Genomic DNA, 16,115 nt, shown 5'->3' with positions numbered 1-16,115 from the left:
ATAGCTTGACTCTCGCTACACTTCGCATTGATGTTTGTCGTCTCACGAGTTCAACTCTCGGTCGACCTGTCAATATTCCTTTTTTCCTCGGACGTAATCATTAATAGAATGTTGTGTGGTTTTGACCGTGAAGAAAACCTTAAGAAGTCACAGTTATATCATTTTAGAGACATCGTTTTGAATAATTTTGAGTTAAACGAGCGATCAGGAAGTTATTTTCTTAGATTTCATGAACGGTCGATCAGCGCTTGTTTACTATAGTAACGCGATTCCCAGCCAACGTCTCAATGGCGGATATTTTTCTCATCGAGGCCGCTGGTTGGTTAGCCAATAAGAGCACCGTACGGTTTCCATTGGGTAAATTCCTTGGGACACAAAGAAGAGAGCCCAATTTAAAATATGTCAGGAGATTCAAACGCCCTATCAGATGCAACGTTTTTTTTTTGTCATTCCCTCTCTCTCTCTCTCTCTCTCTCTCTCTCTCTCTCTCTCTCTCTCTCTCTCTCTCTTTCTCTCTGTCCTTCCCTCTCTCTACCTCCCTCCGCCTCTCTCTCTCTCTCCTTCTCTCTCTCTATTTCTCCCACCTTCCCACTCCCTCTCTCTCCTCCTCTCCCACTCTCCTTCCCCCTCTCACTCTTTCTTTTTTTTTCTCTGTCTCCCCCTCTTGTCTCTCTCTTTTTCTCTCTGTTTCTCCCCCTCTCTCTCTCTCCCCTCTCTCTTTCTCTCTCTCTCCCTCATTATTTATCTCCTTTTCCCTCCCTCTCTCTCCTTCTTTCTCTCTCCCTCTCTCTCTCTCTCTCTCTCTCTCTCTCTCTCTCTCTCTCTCTCCTTGTAACCATAAAACAAACCCTTCTAAACTCAAATACACAAACTTGTAACGGCACAGCTGTCGAAAGCAACTCTCAAATAATTACACTGCAGTCCATTTGAAACTACGTTAAAATCAACTCTCGCTTAAAATAAGCTCTGAGGCTATTCCCGATTTTTCTGCTCCATATCATTCGTAATTCAAAACGTTTAAGATAAACTCCGTCTCTGAGCTTGTCCAGATAAGATAAACTAATCAATATGGATCTCTACGACAAAGGCTAAGATAGACAGGGAGTCTCTCCACCCCTTTCCCCAATCTCCATCATTTAGTGTCCTCATTGCGCAATCACGAAACAACACCGGCTGTCATATTAGTCGAGTGTGTAGTGGGTGAAAGATTCACTAAACCTTACGAGTATGTCACCATAATATGACGCAAACACTCACATGCGCACGTGAGCACGTTAGTTTTTACTTTTGTCATAGCACTAGCACACTAGAGAAAATGAGTATTGAGGCCATAGCTTAGCAATCATTGTAGAGTATAGGCAAAGGCATTTGTCCATTATCATTGCCACTCCCTCCCATGGTCCAGGGCTGAGAATCTTCCGCCTAAAGTGTAATTACACTTTCAACTTTTGAAATTCCTCCAAGTGGTGTTAGAAATATTGCAAGACGCATTTTGGATTGCATCTCAGTAGACTTTAATGAAATTCAAATTTTTACGTTATCGTCGCATAGATGGGTCTTGAACTATTCGCTGAAAAATTTCCTCCATTTTCGTGACCCCTCATTCTCACTCCTGAACCATCATGACATCATGACCATCCCCACTACAAAAGCAACTATCACATTATCATCAGTAACACCATCTCCACAACCACATCATCACTGTCATCATTATAATCAGTACCACCTCTAGTGCAAGCACCACTATCACATCATCTTCCTGGGCCCGTTCTAATGAACGCGGACTAACTTTAGTAATTTACTAGTCTAGTAAATGACTAGCTAGTCTTTAGCCCAAGCTTAGTAAGTGTCTAAAAAAAATCGGATTCAATGAGCATTATTTAGTCTCGGACTAGCTGGGCTTTAGCCTAGAAATGGGCGTGGCAAGTCCTGACCTAGTCCTGACCTAGCCCTTGACTCTATCGGTTGTTTTGTGCTGCTGTTTGGGTTCTTCTGGCGCAAAAGATTTAATCAGCGCCACATCCGCTTTCGTTTTGTTTAGATTCTATTTCCTTTTGAAATTCATTGACGAAAATGGAGCTCAACAAGAGAAAAACTTTTACTTTTCAAACCCTGAAACTGCAGCCCTCCTGGAAAATACAATTATGTCGAGATTGCAGCACTCCGTGACAGTGCGAAAATAAAAGAAGTACATATAATTTTTCTTTGTCACTAATGAAATGAAATAAAAATAGGCTATAGCACGGTCACTGACACTGGGCATCTGTTAGGACTGTAGACTGTAGGCTAATACACCACCTCAAACATTTGTCAGTCCATATCTTTGCTTTTATGAGGTCTATTTTTATTATGAAAAGTTCAAAGTGAACAACTAAATGACGCCGATTCAGTGGTGTATTTGGTCTATCATGAAATGAAATAAAAATAGGCTACAGCACGGTCACTGACACTGGGCATCTGTAGGCTAATACACCACCTCAAACATTTGTCAGTTCATATCTTTGCTTTTATGAGGTCTATTTTCATTTTGAAAAGTTCAGAGTGAACAACTAAATGACGCCGATTCAGTGGTGTATTTGGTCTATCATGAAATGAAATAAAAATAGGCTACAGCACGGTCACTGACACTGGGCATCTGTAGGCTAATACTACACCACCTCAAACATTTGTCAGTTCATATCTTTGCTTTTATGAGGTCTATTTTCATTTTGAAAAGTTCAAAGTGAACAACTAAATGACGCCGATTCAGTGGTGTATTTGGTCTATCTCTTCATGTGAATAAATATTTTATTATTGACTTTTCCAAAATTCCAATAGGTCATTCATTTGTATGTCGTGATCTATTTTTCCTTGATTTCAGCTGTCTCAGCTCTAAACTATACTTTTCTTTCTCAATAAATAATTCATTTTCTGTTTGCAATGTATTACAGAGATGTTGATTTACCACATGTAAAAATTTCAAAGTTGTATCTGAAGCTGTTTCTGAATTATACTTGATTATCCATTGGGATGCTGTGCTTTGGTCACATTTTTTCCTATTAAGCTATATAGAGATTTTCCACCACATAAACATAACATAACATAACATAACATGTGGTATAGGGCAAAATAGGATAAGATCCCTTGAATGCCCTTAATATTAATTAGAAATGCCATAAATCTATTGATTAAACATTACAATAATGATACACGTGGTAAAGATAGTATTTCAACTTAAATGTACTCATGTGGTGTACAAACATATATCTTTAACCGTGACATGCAAAGCACACACACACACACACACACACACACACATAGACACATACAAGATTGAAAGCCATATCAACAGCAGAGCAAACACGTATTATTCGTCATATATAAATCTCCCATCATATAATTCCCTGTCTACTAACACCTTGAAATAATCCATAGATTTTGCATTCTTTGTTTCAAATTTCAAACTGTTCCATTTCTGAACAATACGAATACCGAACCAGTTTTGTCTTATGTTTGTTTTGCATCTAGAGACAAAAATCTTAAACTTGTCCCCTCTAGTAAAAGTAATATTAGAATATGAAAAAAAATCAGAGAAGTCTATCCTATCCATACCGTGTACCAATCTATAAACCTGAATTAAATCCCCACGAATTCTTCTATATTTCAAACTGGGTAAGTCAAGAAATTCTAACCTTTCCTTATAAGATAAATACTGTATTGTATACATTTTTTTGGTAGCTCTCCTCTGTACACTTTCAATACTAATAGATTGTCTTTTATATAATGGGCTCCAGATGCAATTTCCGTATTCTAGAATTGGTCGAACGAGCGATTTATATAAATATAAAAATGTGGTTTTATCAAGACTTATAAAGGTTCTATATATTATTCCCATCATTCTGTTTGCACGGCTTACACAATTATCAATATGTAAATCAAAATTCAAATGTGAATCAAAAGTAACTCCCACATCCTTTTCATAAGGCACAACGGAAAGTAGATTTGACATAGAAGTATCAGTAAAATAATTATGACATGGATTATTTTTTCCTATATGTAATACTTTACATTTCGAAACATTAAAATCCAGATGCCATGTTGTAGACCATTTGAAAAGTGAAAATATATCATTTTGTAGAATGTTATGATGTTCAGTTGTACTATAGATCTTTGTATCGTCTGCAAACAGTTTGCAGGCTGAATTTATGCCACATGGTAAATCATTTATATATAAAAGAAATAAAAGTGGTCCCAATACGCTTCCTTGGGTACACCGCTAATTACATTCTTAAAATCCGACCCCACACCATTGACAATGACCCTTTGTATTCGATTATTAAGAAAGTCTTTAATCCAGTTAAATATATTCCCTTTAAATCCATATGCTTTTAGTTTAATGAATAATCTCTCATGAGGTACAGAATCAAAAGCCTTGCGGAAATCAAGATAAACAACATCAATGCATTGATCACGATCAATTAACTTGGTAAAATCCTCCATCACCTGTAAAAGTTGAGTAATGCATGATCTCTTTGATCTAAAACCATGCTGGTTATCGTTTAGCATCGTATGACTTTCAAGAAAGTCCATTATTCGGTCTTTCAAGATAGACTCCATAACCTTACAGAGTATGCATGTTAAGCTGATGGGTCTATAGTTTGCAGCATCTAGTTTGCTTCCCTTTTTATGAATGGCAGTAACATTGGCTTGTTTCCATTCAATGGGCAAGGTACCAGATTCAAGAGACTTATTATATATTGTTGATAGCGGCTGTGATATTTCAAAGGCCACTTCTTTCAGTAAACGGGGATGAAGGGAATCGGGTCCCATGCTTTTAGTCACGTCTAAATTCAACAATTTTCCAAGTATGTCTTCTTGTGTAATATAAAAATCGGGACGTTTAATTGATTTGTAACATTGAAAGTTGGTATATTTGTAGTGTCTTCTTGAACAAACACAGATGAAAAATAATTATTTAAAACATTAGCAATATCTATATCCGAAGTAACCTTGGTACCATCATCTTTCAGTAAAACACTAACACCTGGTTTTCTTTTCAACTTTCTGTTTACGTATCTCCAAAAGCCTTTCGGACTACTCTTATATTCGTGTGCCAATGTACATTCATACGTTTTCACAGCATTTTGAATCGTGTATTTGGTATTATTTCTAACCTTGACATAATTATGAAAATTATCTGTTGTAGGATACTTTTTGAATTTCTTATACAATTTATGTTTCTTATTAATTGTACGTTTAACCTTTTTTGTCAACCACAATTGTTTATTAGAACTAAATTTTTTGTTACATCTTAATGGAATGTGTTTAGATTCTATACATTTTAGTTTGTTTTTAAAAAACAACCACGCTTCATTCACACCGTAGCCTTCAAGAGCATCCCAATTCACGGCATTTAGGTCTTCTCTACAAGAATTGTAATTACCTTTGAAATAATCAAAATAAACATGTGAAGGATGTTTGGTGGATGAAAGATTTAACGATATAAGAAGTGAGTCATGATCACTTTTACCCACCGAAGGCAAATGGTCAATGTTATTAATCCAATAATCATCGTTACATATTACCAAGTCGAGTATATTACTAGTTTGGTTCAGTCGGTGTCTCGTAGCCTGTGTCACCAGCTGAATAAAGAAAGCATCCCTAATTGCCTCGACAAATAGATAGTCGGGAAAAGTTAGACATGGTTCTGTCCATTTAATGTTAGGAAAATTATAATCTCCGACAATGATCACGCAATCAAATTTCATTCTACCTACTGACTGTAAGGTTTCTTTTATATCCCTAATGAAAGTTAATTTGTCTGAATTATGAGACCTATATATATTTCCTACAAGTATGTGTAAATTATTATATTCAAAATCACACCATACACTTTCACTAATTATAGAATGATCAAAAGAGAATATATTGGCATTAACACAATCCAAAACATAGATAGCAACACCTCGACTTGGGTAATCATTCAAAAATAAGTTATAACCATCGATAAAAAATTCAATTTCTAAATCAATCTCAAGTTCAATTTTTGGCATAATTTCAGTAAGACATATTATCATGGGATTATGTTTCTGTATCATACATGTTAATTCTGATCGTTTGTTAAGTAAGCTATCGACATTAGAATATAATACAACAAAATCATAATTTGATAAAGGAAGATGAAAAGGCAAATTTGTTGAGGTGTCACTATTAGGTGTTCTAGACAGGTCTGTGATAAGTCATTGGTCTGAGTTTTGTCGTGTCGATTTAAGGCGTCTTGAATGAAATTCTCTTCCCCCGGGACTGTAATAGGTTTTGCGTTGAGTTTGGTGATGGTCTATCTGGCGTTGTGATGGTAGAGGGGTTGTCGACGTGATGTACATTTGGTCTTCAGTCTGTTTAATTGAACGAATTCGAGGGCTGGGCGTGTCGGCGCCAGTTGATTGTATTTGGGCATCGAGGGGACTGTCTGGATCCAACCTCAGTCTCACACCATAGATGGTTACTGCCATGACTTGTCCGTTCATTGACCATGCCGAGTCAATCCTTTCGTCATTTTTTGCTGCTTTGAGCAGATTGAAATTCTTCTGCGTTAAGTCTTCAAATATTGAAATGCCCGAACCTTTTAACTTTTTTCTGGCCCTGAGCACCATATCACGATCCAATCGCCTCACAAATTTGATGATTATTGGCCTGGGTCGATTTGATTTCGTTCTCCCAGTACGGTGTAAAGTGTCAATTCCGGTGATGTCAATTTGAGTTTCTAGTCTATTGAATAGGTCCAGAACGAGTAAGAGGCAGTCATCGTTAGTTTCGTTTGTTTTTTCTTGGATTCCAAAAATGCGGAGGGAATTTCTCCTCGAATAGGTTTCTAATTCGTTGTTTCGTTTTTCGGTCATAACTTTTTAACCAGTTGAGATAGAGCGATATTTTTTCACTCTAGTTAATGTTTCACTCCCCTTTATTTTTCTACGCTAAATTAATACCCAAAGCCACTATTTTGAAAAATTCTTGCAAGTGCCTACAGTAGGTCCCTGCCACTCACAACACAATGTTGCTTTGTATTTGTATACCTCTAGACTACTTTGGATTGTGTTTATCTACTTCCTATCTCCCTGCTCTGCTCTCTAATCCACCTTTTTACTACTTGGCAAGAACAGGCAAGGTGGCAACCCGGTCTCGGATTTCTAAAAAAAAAGAAAGAAAGTTAATGAAAAAAAAAAAAAGCAGGTTGGCATGTTCAATGAAAATTTTAAAGCATCATAATAGCCGACATGGCACCCATAATTTATCAATAAACAATATAAATAGATGTACTGTAGTGCGGAGGTTAGGCAATAAATTTCACCCTTCCTCTTTGCCCCTACTAAGTGGGGCTTTGTTGTATGGTAGTATTACACTTGCATTTGGACCAGTAGGCCCAAGATTCAAGTCCCTTCCTGAGTGGTTCAAAGTCGAGTCATTGAACAAGGCTCCTTATTGAGTAATTGGCCATTAAAAGTAATGACTCTGTCTGGGAAAAGTTGTGATATTGCTGTGTTGCTATTGGCTTGGAGCCCCTTACAGAGCTTTGAGCATGTTTAGCAGTATACAATCTAGCATCTGTGTCAGTTGCCACAAAAAATGACAAAAGTTTTAAGCTTTTAACTCACTTGAATATTTAGAACAAGTCAACAACCAGAAAAATTCGAAATGAAGTGGAAGTGAAAATAAACTTCTTTCTAAAAGTAAAAGGTTGTTTTTTTTTCTTTTTAAAATAAATTCCCAAGCGGTGTCTTTATTTATTCTTTTTTTTTCAGTGCAAAAAATAACAGAAAATCGCTGACGCGTCAAAAGTTATAACCGTAACAAACGTAAATGCTAGGATAATGCTCTTTATATATGCTCAATTATTTTTTTTTGTTTTTTAGAAAATATTTTTAAAAACTAATAATAAATGAAATTCTACCAAAACATTATCATATATAAAAAAATTATGAAATTTTGAAACATTAGTAGACTAATTTAATACTGTTCTGGTTTAGGGCAAGCCGTTTACGGGTTTGGGGCGTGAGCATACATATTTGGGGTGAGGGGGTTTGGTATCTATTTTCGGTTTTTAAGCAAGGTTAACTGATAATACCTCATATGTATTTACATCAAACTAACAAAAGATGTCAAATAATTGAGTTTCTCAAACAGTTGAGAGTTTAGTTTAACCAATCTGCTGTTAGAGCTGTTGGAATTTGAGGTATAGAAAAGCATACAGATTTAGGGCGACCTACCCTAGTACATTTGATAAGCAAGAAATAAATCTTCACCCTCTCCAGTCAGACCCTACAAAGATTTTATGGCAACAAAAAGCAATCAATAGAACTGATTCTAGTGCAAAATGAATGTCCTCAACAATCTCATTACATAATCGTTGATTTACATATTTTTTTCTCCTTTTTCATTTTCAGGTCGGGGAAAAGATCAGAATGAGAATCAATGCGGAATTCTCAAAAACCATTCGGTGATGGAGCTAAAAAAAATATTCAAGGACAAGAAAAGAATAGTCCAAAGTCATGTTGATTCTGTAAAGCAGACTGGAGGGGGAAACCAGGACCCTCTTCAATCTTTACTGAACAAGTACCGGTACTCGTCATTATTGGCGAGTGTAGTAACATTGTTGATGGTATTCAAGGTAAATTTCTGCAATTATAATAGTTCCATACATTTTTCTGTATACAAATGTAAAAGGCTGTCATCTAGGCATTCCATGAATAAAGTAGTAGTAGTAGCATATGGCTACACCTCCAAATTTATTTCGTCAACTCAGCTTCTAAAGTCTTCCTCCGCAATAAGGACGGTTTCATAGCCACCTTCAAGTTTAGTGACTGGACAGTGGAGGACGATGTGATTGCTGGTCTCTGGGGCTGCCTGACATGAATAAAGATAGTACCTTACAATATTTTAAACAAGTAATTTGTACTATGTTTGCATGCATCTTTTGTGATCGTCTAATATTGACTCATCCTTACAATTGCCTATGCACAGATTCATTGAACAATATTTTTCTCTAACATAACTATCCTCTTTTGATAGTTAAGTCTCAAAAGTATATCACCTCTATTGCATATCTAACAACTGCCTGTGGGACACGTTTCCTCTTGATTTTTTATCAATTTTAAAAACATTAAAACAATAAATGAAGACTGAAGTCGAGTATCAAAACAAGAGTATTCACATTTAATAATTCAATGGTAGTTAAAATCTTGAAATTTACTTTACACCATCAATCCTGAAGTAGCTGACAAAATTATATGAATATTTCAAATTTGAAATAAATGATGGAGCAAGAGCTTTTGTGTCATAAGGGATTGCCATGTATTTTTTTATCACAAATCGTCAAAGTGGCATCACGCAACATTGTATTGAAATTCCACTTTGGAATTGGGTCCTGTAAAGATTTATATTGTTTCATTTAGGGCAAGCCAATGGCACAGCGAGTTATCATGCTTGCATATGAATCAAAGTGTCATGGGTTCTATTCCCAGCAGATTTGTTTTTTCTGGGATTCATGGGTCTCAAGATCAGAAGATAAGATTACACTTGGATGCATTTCATGGTTAAAAAAAAAAAGAGCCAGAGACCCGTAATTATATGATGCAAATTTTACATTAAAATCAATTGATATCGTATCATATTAAAATTGATATAAATAGAATTAAAATCATTATAATTTCATAACAATTCACCTTTTTAAAAAAAACACCACTGTGTTCCTTCTCATTAAGTTTGTAATGGGTAATCTGGACTTAAAGTGCAACTTGTGAATTCTATACTTCATTAATTCAAATTTATCAACAATTTTCTTTACAGTTATGAGCACTGAGAGTTTTGTTCCGAATCCCAGTCCAGCCAGAAATATTATTGACATATCTTCTTCTTCTTCTTCTTCTTCGTCTTGTGGAAACCTCCAATATTGTCGAGGATCACTCCACAGTTTGTAGTGTTTTACATTTTAAACTTGCTAAAACTCTGCACATAATACTAAAACCACATAGATTAAAAAGTCACGTTGTGAACTCCAGCAATCGCGTGAAGGCATGTTGGCAACCGTTTTCAGCCACTTCAGATGGGAGGCTATTCCATAGTCGGGCAGTGGAAGGGAAAAACGAATACATGTGGGCGTCTGTTTTTGATGTTGGGATGGTTACTCTTGCTGTGTGTCCCCTCGTATTTCTTGTGCCGATATCTTTGATGTCGTTTGGAAGTTTAAGGCACGAATTTTTGTAGTAGATCTTGTGGAACAATTTAAGTTTATCTATCTTTCTTCTCTTTTCCAGAGGTTCAAGGCCAATCCGTTGTGATATTTCAGACGCACTTGAGAAAGGATCGAATGTGTTTGTGATGCGTCTTGCTGTTTTTCTTTGGATGTTTTCTAAGGTGTCGATGTTTTTCTTTGTATATGGGTCCCAAATTGAGCTGCCATACTCCAAAATTGGTCTAACAATAGTTTTAAAAGCAAGGGTTTGAGTTGTGATTGGGCATCTTTTTAAATTGCGGGTGATGTAAGCGCTTGTTTGATTTGCCTTTGAAGCCAGGTGACATATGTGGTCATTCCATTTGAGGTTTTTAGCAAACTCGATGCCAAGGTATTTTGCAGTCTTTACATGTTCCAGGTTTTGACCATGAAGTTGGTATTCAAATGTTATAGATGCTTTCTTATTTGTGATGGTTAGAACATTGCATTTTGATACGTTAAATTCCATTTGATTTATTGTTTCCCATTCTTGTAATTTAGCTAGATCGTCATTTAGTGTTTTGCAGTCGTCTGTTGTTTTTATCTGATTATATAATGCTGTGTCGTCAGCAAAGAGGCGCACTTTTGACCTTATACCTCGTGGAAGATCGTTTATGTACACTAAAAATAGGACGGGCCCAAGGACTGAGCCCTGAGGTACGCCCGATGTCACCATCCCGATAGTGGAAGTCTCGCCGTCGACAAGAACTTGTTGGGTGCGATTGTCCAGAAAAGTTGCAATCCATTGTAAGGTTTTGTTCCTGATACCAACGTCATACAATTTCTGGATTAACCGATGGTGAGGGACCTTGTCGAAGGCCTTGGCAAAGTCCAGTAGTACTAGATCAATTTGACCACCTTTATCAATAGCAGCTGACAGATCATGTGTTAATGATAGAAGTTGAGTTTGACATGAGTGGTGCTTCCTAAATCCGTGCTGTTCATCACAAAAAATACTGTTAGTTTCGAGATATTCAGTTATTGAGGATCTCACTATATGCTCCAACAGTTTGCAGCAAATGCAGGTTAATGAAATTGGACGGTAGTTTTGAGCCCTGCTTCTATCACCTTTCTTGTAGATGGGTTGGACAAGAGCGTGCTTCCAAACAATTGGTATGTCTCCCGTTTCAAGAGAGAGTTTGAACAAATGTGTGAGGGCAGGTGCAAATTCGTTACTCAATATCTTTAAGAGACGGGATGGTATTTTGTCTGGGCCACATGCTTTCTTTGGATCTAGAGTGGCGAGGAGTTTGGAAACGCCCTCTACTGTCACATTGATTTCGGCCATAGTGTTGGAATCGTTTTCTTCGCCTTGTAGTTGTTGAGTGGTAATTTTGGTATGAGCTTTTGAAGCAAAAACAGAGCAGAATTGGTTATTAAGTATGTCTGCTTTTTCCTTTGCATCAGAGTATAATACACGATCATGCTCAAGGGGCGCTATACCAACCGAATCGCACCTCCTACTTTTTATCTGACTGTAATCTTGGAGATTACACCATAATCAGTAAGCATAATTCTTTTGCTACAAAGTCATTAAATTATTAATAGAATTTCACCCGAAAGACTAAAGAAATTTTTTTTTAACGTGCTCAAAGCGCTTTACAAGGGGTCCATGACCAACAGCAACATTTAGAACAGGACATGACGTCTGTTAGGCGATATTACAATTTTTCGGACAGAGACAGCACTGTTAACGGTCAGGTACTCATTTTACACCTGAGTACGGTGAGAGAATGTGAGTAAAGAGTCTTTTCCAAGGACTCAACTATGCGCCGAGCGAGGCTCAGGGCCAGGACCTTCCGATCCGAAAGCGAGTGTCATACCACAAGACCACATAGCCACTAACAGTGTATTTAACATTGACAACAGTACTGAAAGGACTATCACGGGTAACAAGTTGGTCAAAATGGGGACATTGAAGTGACAGTGGGACCACAAAGTATAACATAAGTGTGTTTGTGTGATTTTGTTTAATCAACATTCTTTATTTGTTTGTTTTTAATGGTTTTACGGCGCTTGCAACACATTAAGGTCATATCAGTGCCAGTAAAAAGGAAGAAAATGGGATAGCAAAATTTAAATTGCTTGCGACATATTTAGGTCATTTCAGCACCAGTAAAAAGGATGCAAATGGATAGTCAAGCAATTCTAGATTAACAATTCAAAGCACTAATAATAATAAGTAAAACAAAAAGGGAATGGTTCTTATATGGAATGAATGTAGATTCCAAGAGCATGCCATCGGTGTACTTAGTTTGAAGTCACCTAAAAGTGTCGTCCAGGCACAAGCACAGGTCCCCATTAAGAGGAACACACTCAAATGCTTACTTATCACATATTACATATGTATAAAAAAAAATACTGGTTCCCCCTTAGATAAAAATACTCAAACAAAAAGCTGATTTACAAGGAAATAAAACAAAAATGTATACTGTTGCTGAGTCCATGGTCTTCTCAAATATATTCATATTAACACTTTTAAGTACTGACGAACAGTTTATAAGGATTTGTTTAAAAAGTGGGATGTAGTTCTAAAATCATCTTAATTAAATGGCCAGCATTTCATGTTGCTTAAGGAGATAACATTGTTTAAAAGTTTTTATCATTCCAAATTCTGACTTTGACCTGACGACAATGTGGTATCAGAGAAGTTTCAAAATGAAATGACGTTTTTGAATTCAGCACCACTTGATTTCATAATGTGGCCAGTTTCATAATTCACAGATATAAATGTTGTTTTGTTTCAATGCAGTGAAAAAGATGTTCTAAATATTATTTTTCCTCCACAGCTTCAACACTAGCCAGACAGATGGATATGAATGAGATGAATGAAATCAGTTTTGTTTATTGCTCTGTGGTGGAGTCAGTAGTTGTAGTAGATGATTTTCAAATCAGTTTCAAGAAGAGACAACAGAAACTCTTCCCCATACACCAGAGGAGTGGAATGCCTCAGATGGCATCAGCCAAAGATTACGGCAAGCTGGCCCCAAGAGGAGATGACAGATCACTGACAATCCATTAATGGATCAATGGCTGCAGTCGGAACAACTCCATTATAAAAAAAAAAACAACTCCATTGTTGAACAAAATACCCTAAAAATTGAATACATGAAATTTAAGATGAGGCATATTAATTATGACACTACTTATAATTAAATTATTCTTTTTATATGTTTTGATATTATAGCTGTCATCTGCATTTTTTGCCAAATTGGGACCTAAAATTTGCCCAAAAACCCCCCAAAATTTGCCAAAAAGACCAAAATTTGCCGAGGAGAACTAAGCCTTTCAGTAAAAATTAACATGCGATACAGAAAAAAAAATATATAAAAGACAATTTATTACATTTAAGGAGGCTACATTTATTAATTTACACAATGTAAAGTGATTTATGCGCCCAAACTTTCAGACAATCACACACACACACACAAACGTAAACTTTCAGTCAGACTCATCAAAGGCCTAGTTTTCTTTTACTACTCAAAAAAAGAGCCATCGATAAAGGAAAACTAGTCCTTTGATGTTGTTTTCTGTGAGTCTACGCCTTCTGGAAGACAAGACAAGATTGTAAAGAGAAAAGCTTTGCTCAGCATCAGCTGACGAGCATGTTGAGAAGGCATACCGGGACGCCAATGCAGCGAGAGCTAGAACATAATCTGCCACAGACTTCCAAAATAGGGTCAGATCTATAATTCCAGTATCAGACTCTCTCACAGCACTGGGCCCCAGTTTCTCAATATACCTCGTGAACTCATGCTGAGGAATGTCACAAAAATTGGGAATTGCAGTGTATGCAGATACACTGCGAGCACGAGACCATTATCCGTAGAGAATAGCTTCCCTTGGTTTGGGGCTAGGCACAGCTGCAACATTTCTCAAGTTTCGCACCTTTTTTTTCGTTATTTTGTTTTCGCTTCTTTTTTTCCCCAAAATTTGCCACGCGATTTGCCAATTTTCCCAAAATTTGCCACGTTTGCCAATTTGGGAAATTTGCGGATCGCCCTGATTTGCGGCCGCAAAAAATGCAGATGACAGTTATAGGAAATTAATTCATGTATGAAAATCACACCTGGGAGTGTTCGCAAATGACGTCATCATTTAGTTTTTATCCATGACCCAATTGGCTTCTAATGTCTTGAATTTGAATATTAATTCAATCACATGTATTTTGAGTCAATTTTAAAAATGGTTTAAATCAATCCATGGAGACATGTTGCAATACATTGTCCATAGTGTAGAAAAAATTGGCCTCATAATATCTTAGAAAATCGCAGTTAAAACATGTCTTATGAATTGCCTTAAACCATTTTTTAAGATGGTTCTTGAGATTTTTAAATTGTTATTTAGAGTGGTTTTAGTCCTGTATTTAACTCAATCTGTACTTTTGATAGCGCTGTTATGTTTTTGTTAAAATTTACTTAAAATCGATTGCGTGCAGTGTTTAAGACCTTTTTTACTACAATCACTCCATTGTTCCTTATGTTATTGGTAGAACAAATCCTCTGAAATAAATACAGATTGTTATTTTGGCCTATTGTCACAAACTTGTACAGTGGCATGGCGATTTAAGACCCTTATCACAAATGTGACTTGGGACTATCCTGGGCATTGGCTAAGCGGCTGGTATAATGATTTATACAAAAGGTCTTACAATATGTAATTGTCTTATGACAATAGGGCAGTTAAAATTTGATTGCTCAACTCAGGATTTTGATGACCTTAAAAAAAAAGAAAATTTTAATGCCCCTTTGTCTTCTGTTTGATAACCGACTCAGGCATGAGAATTCTTGTTTAGTTTTCCAATTTATATCAGACCTATTCCAGAAAAAATTACAGTGAATGCACTTTAATGCTTCCTGCAAAACAGGTTTGTTTTTGTTTTTAAGGGTTTTACAGCACTTGCAACACATCAGCGCCAGTAAAAAGGAGTAAAATGGGATAGTCAAAGAGTACTAGATGCCTGATAGGCGACTTGTAGTTATATGATATAGAAATGTGTTTCCATATGCTTGAACAATAATTAAAACAGCGTGACATTTATGTAGCTCATCACAAAAAGAATACTGCACACAGTATACTTGTATTGATGTACTACATTAATGATTACATTTATTTCCTGATTAGAGAGGTTCAACGATATTTCTAAAAGCACTATTAATCAAAGTCAGCCAGGCTGCCTTGCCAACAGCAAGACGTTCTGTTCAGATGCTCCTTTCTGAGTCCCAATAGGAGAAAAGTTATGATTGCTGTCATCATCATCATTACAGTTGTTTTCTTCCATGGGTAGGCCAGCATCAACAGCAAAGTTGTGGAGTCAAAAACACACATAAATAACCTTGCAGGCTCTGTCAGGCGTCATTCTGAGCTCGTCATGGAGACAATACCATCTTCTTTTAACCACTCCAATGACTCTGTTGAAAGGACAATACTGTAATTGCTTGTACACAACCAATTAAATATTAAATGGACTTCTCTCTCTCTCTCTCTCTCTCTCTCTCTCTCTCTCTCTCTCTCTCTCTCTCTCTCTCTCTCTCTCTCTCTCTCTCTCTCTCTTTTTTTTTTTTTTTTTTTTTTTTTTCTCAGTCATTTAATTAGAATTAGAAGGCGAAGAATTATAATGGTTAATCTGAGTTCTTCAAAAAAAAATTTAATGTTTATAATGGCATGACAATGACAGCATAATTACAACTTTTTTTTTGGTTAATTTTCTTTTATTTTCATTGATCATTTGCAAATTGTATTGTAAAGTGGATATAAAAATAAACCTGAAATATTAAATTTCAAAAATTATCAAAATGTTATTGTTTCCTGGAGGGTGGGATTATATGACTGGTAAAACTTACCTTTCAATTGTACATTTTGTGATACG

General features: G+C 36.3%; 2 long non-coding RNA genes across 2 annotated transcripts; both read left to right on the top strand.

Moving 5' to 3' along the window:
* Positions 1-1,763: 1,763 nt before the first annotated feature.
* LOC144961933 (uncharacterized) lies at positions 1,764-9,884 on the top strand. Its single transcript, XR_013643311.1, has 3 exons — positions 1,764-2,171; positions 8,421-8,644; positions 9,823-9,884. It is a non-coding gene; the product is annotated as an uncharacterized LOC144961933 (long non-coding RNA).
* Positions 9,885-11,720: 1,836 nt separating this feature from the next.
* On the top strand, positions 11,721-15,622 carry LOC144961931 (uncharacterized). Its single transcript, XR_013643310.1, has 2 exons — positions 11,721-11,750; positions 13,036-15,622. It is a non-coding gene; the product is annotated as an uncharacterized LOC144961931 (long non-coding RNA).
* Positions 15,623-16,115: the final 493 nt, after the last annotated feature.

This window comes from Berghia stephanieae, unplaced genomic scaffold, assembly GCF_034508935.2.
Source record: "Berghia stephanieae isolate SIO BIC M18660-M18661 unplaced genomic scaffold, UCSD_Bste_1.3 scaffold50, whole genome shotgun sequence".
Classification (NCBI taxonomy): domain Eukaryota; kingdom Metazoa; phylum Mollusca; class Gastropoda; order Nudibranchia; family Aeolidiidae; genus Berghia; species Berghia stephanieae.
This window is presented reverse-complemented; position numbering and strand designations above follow the sequence as displayed.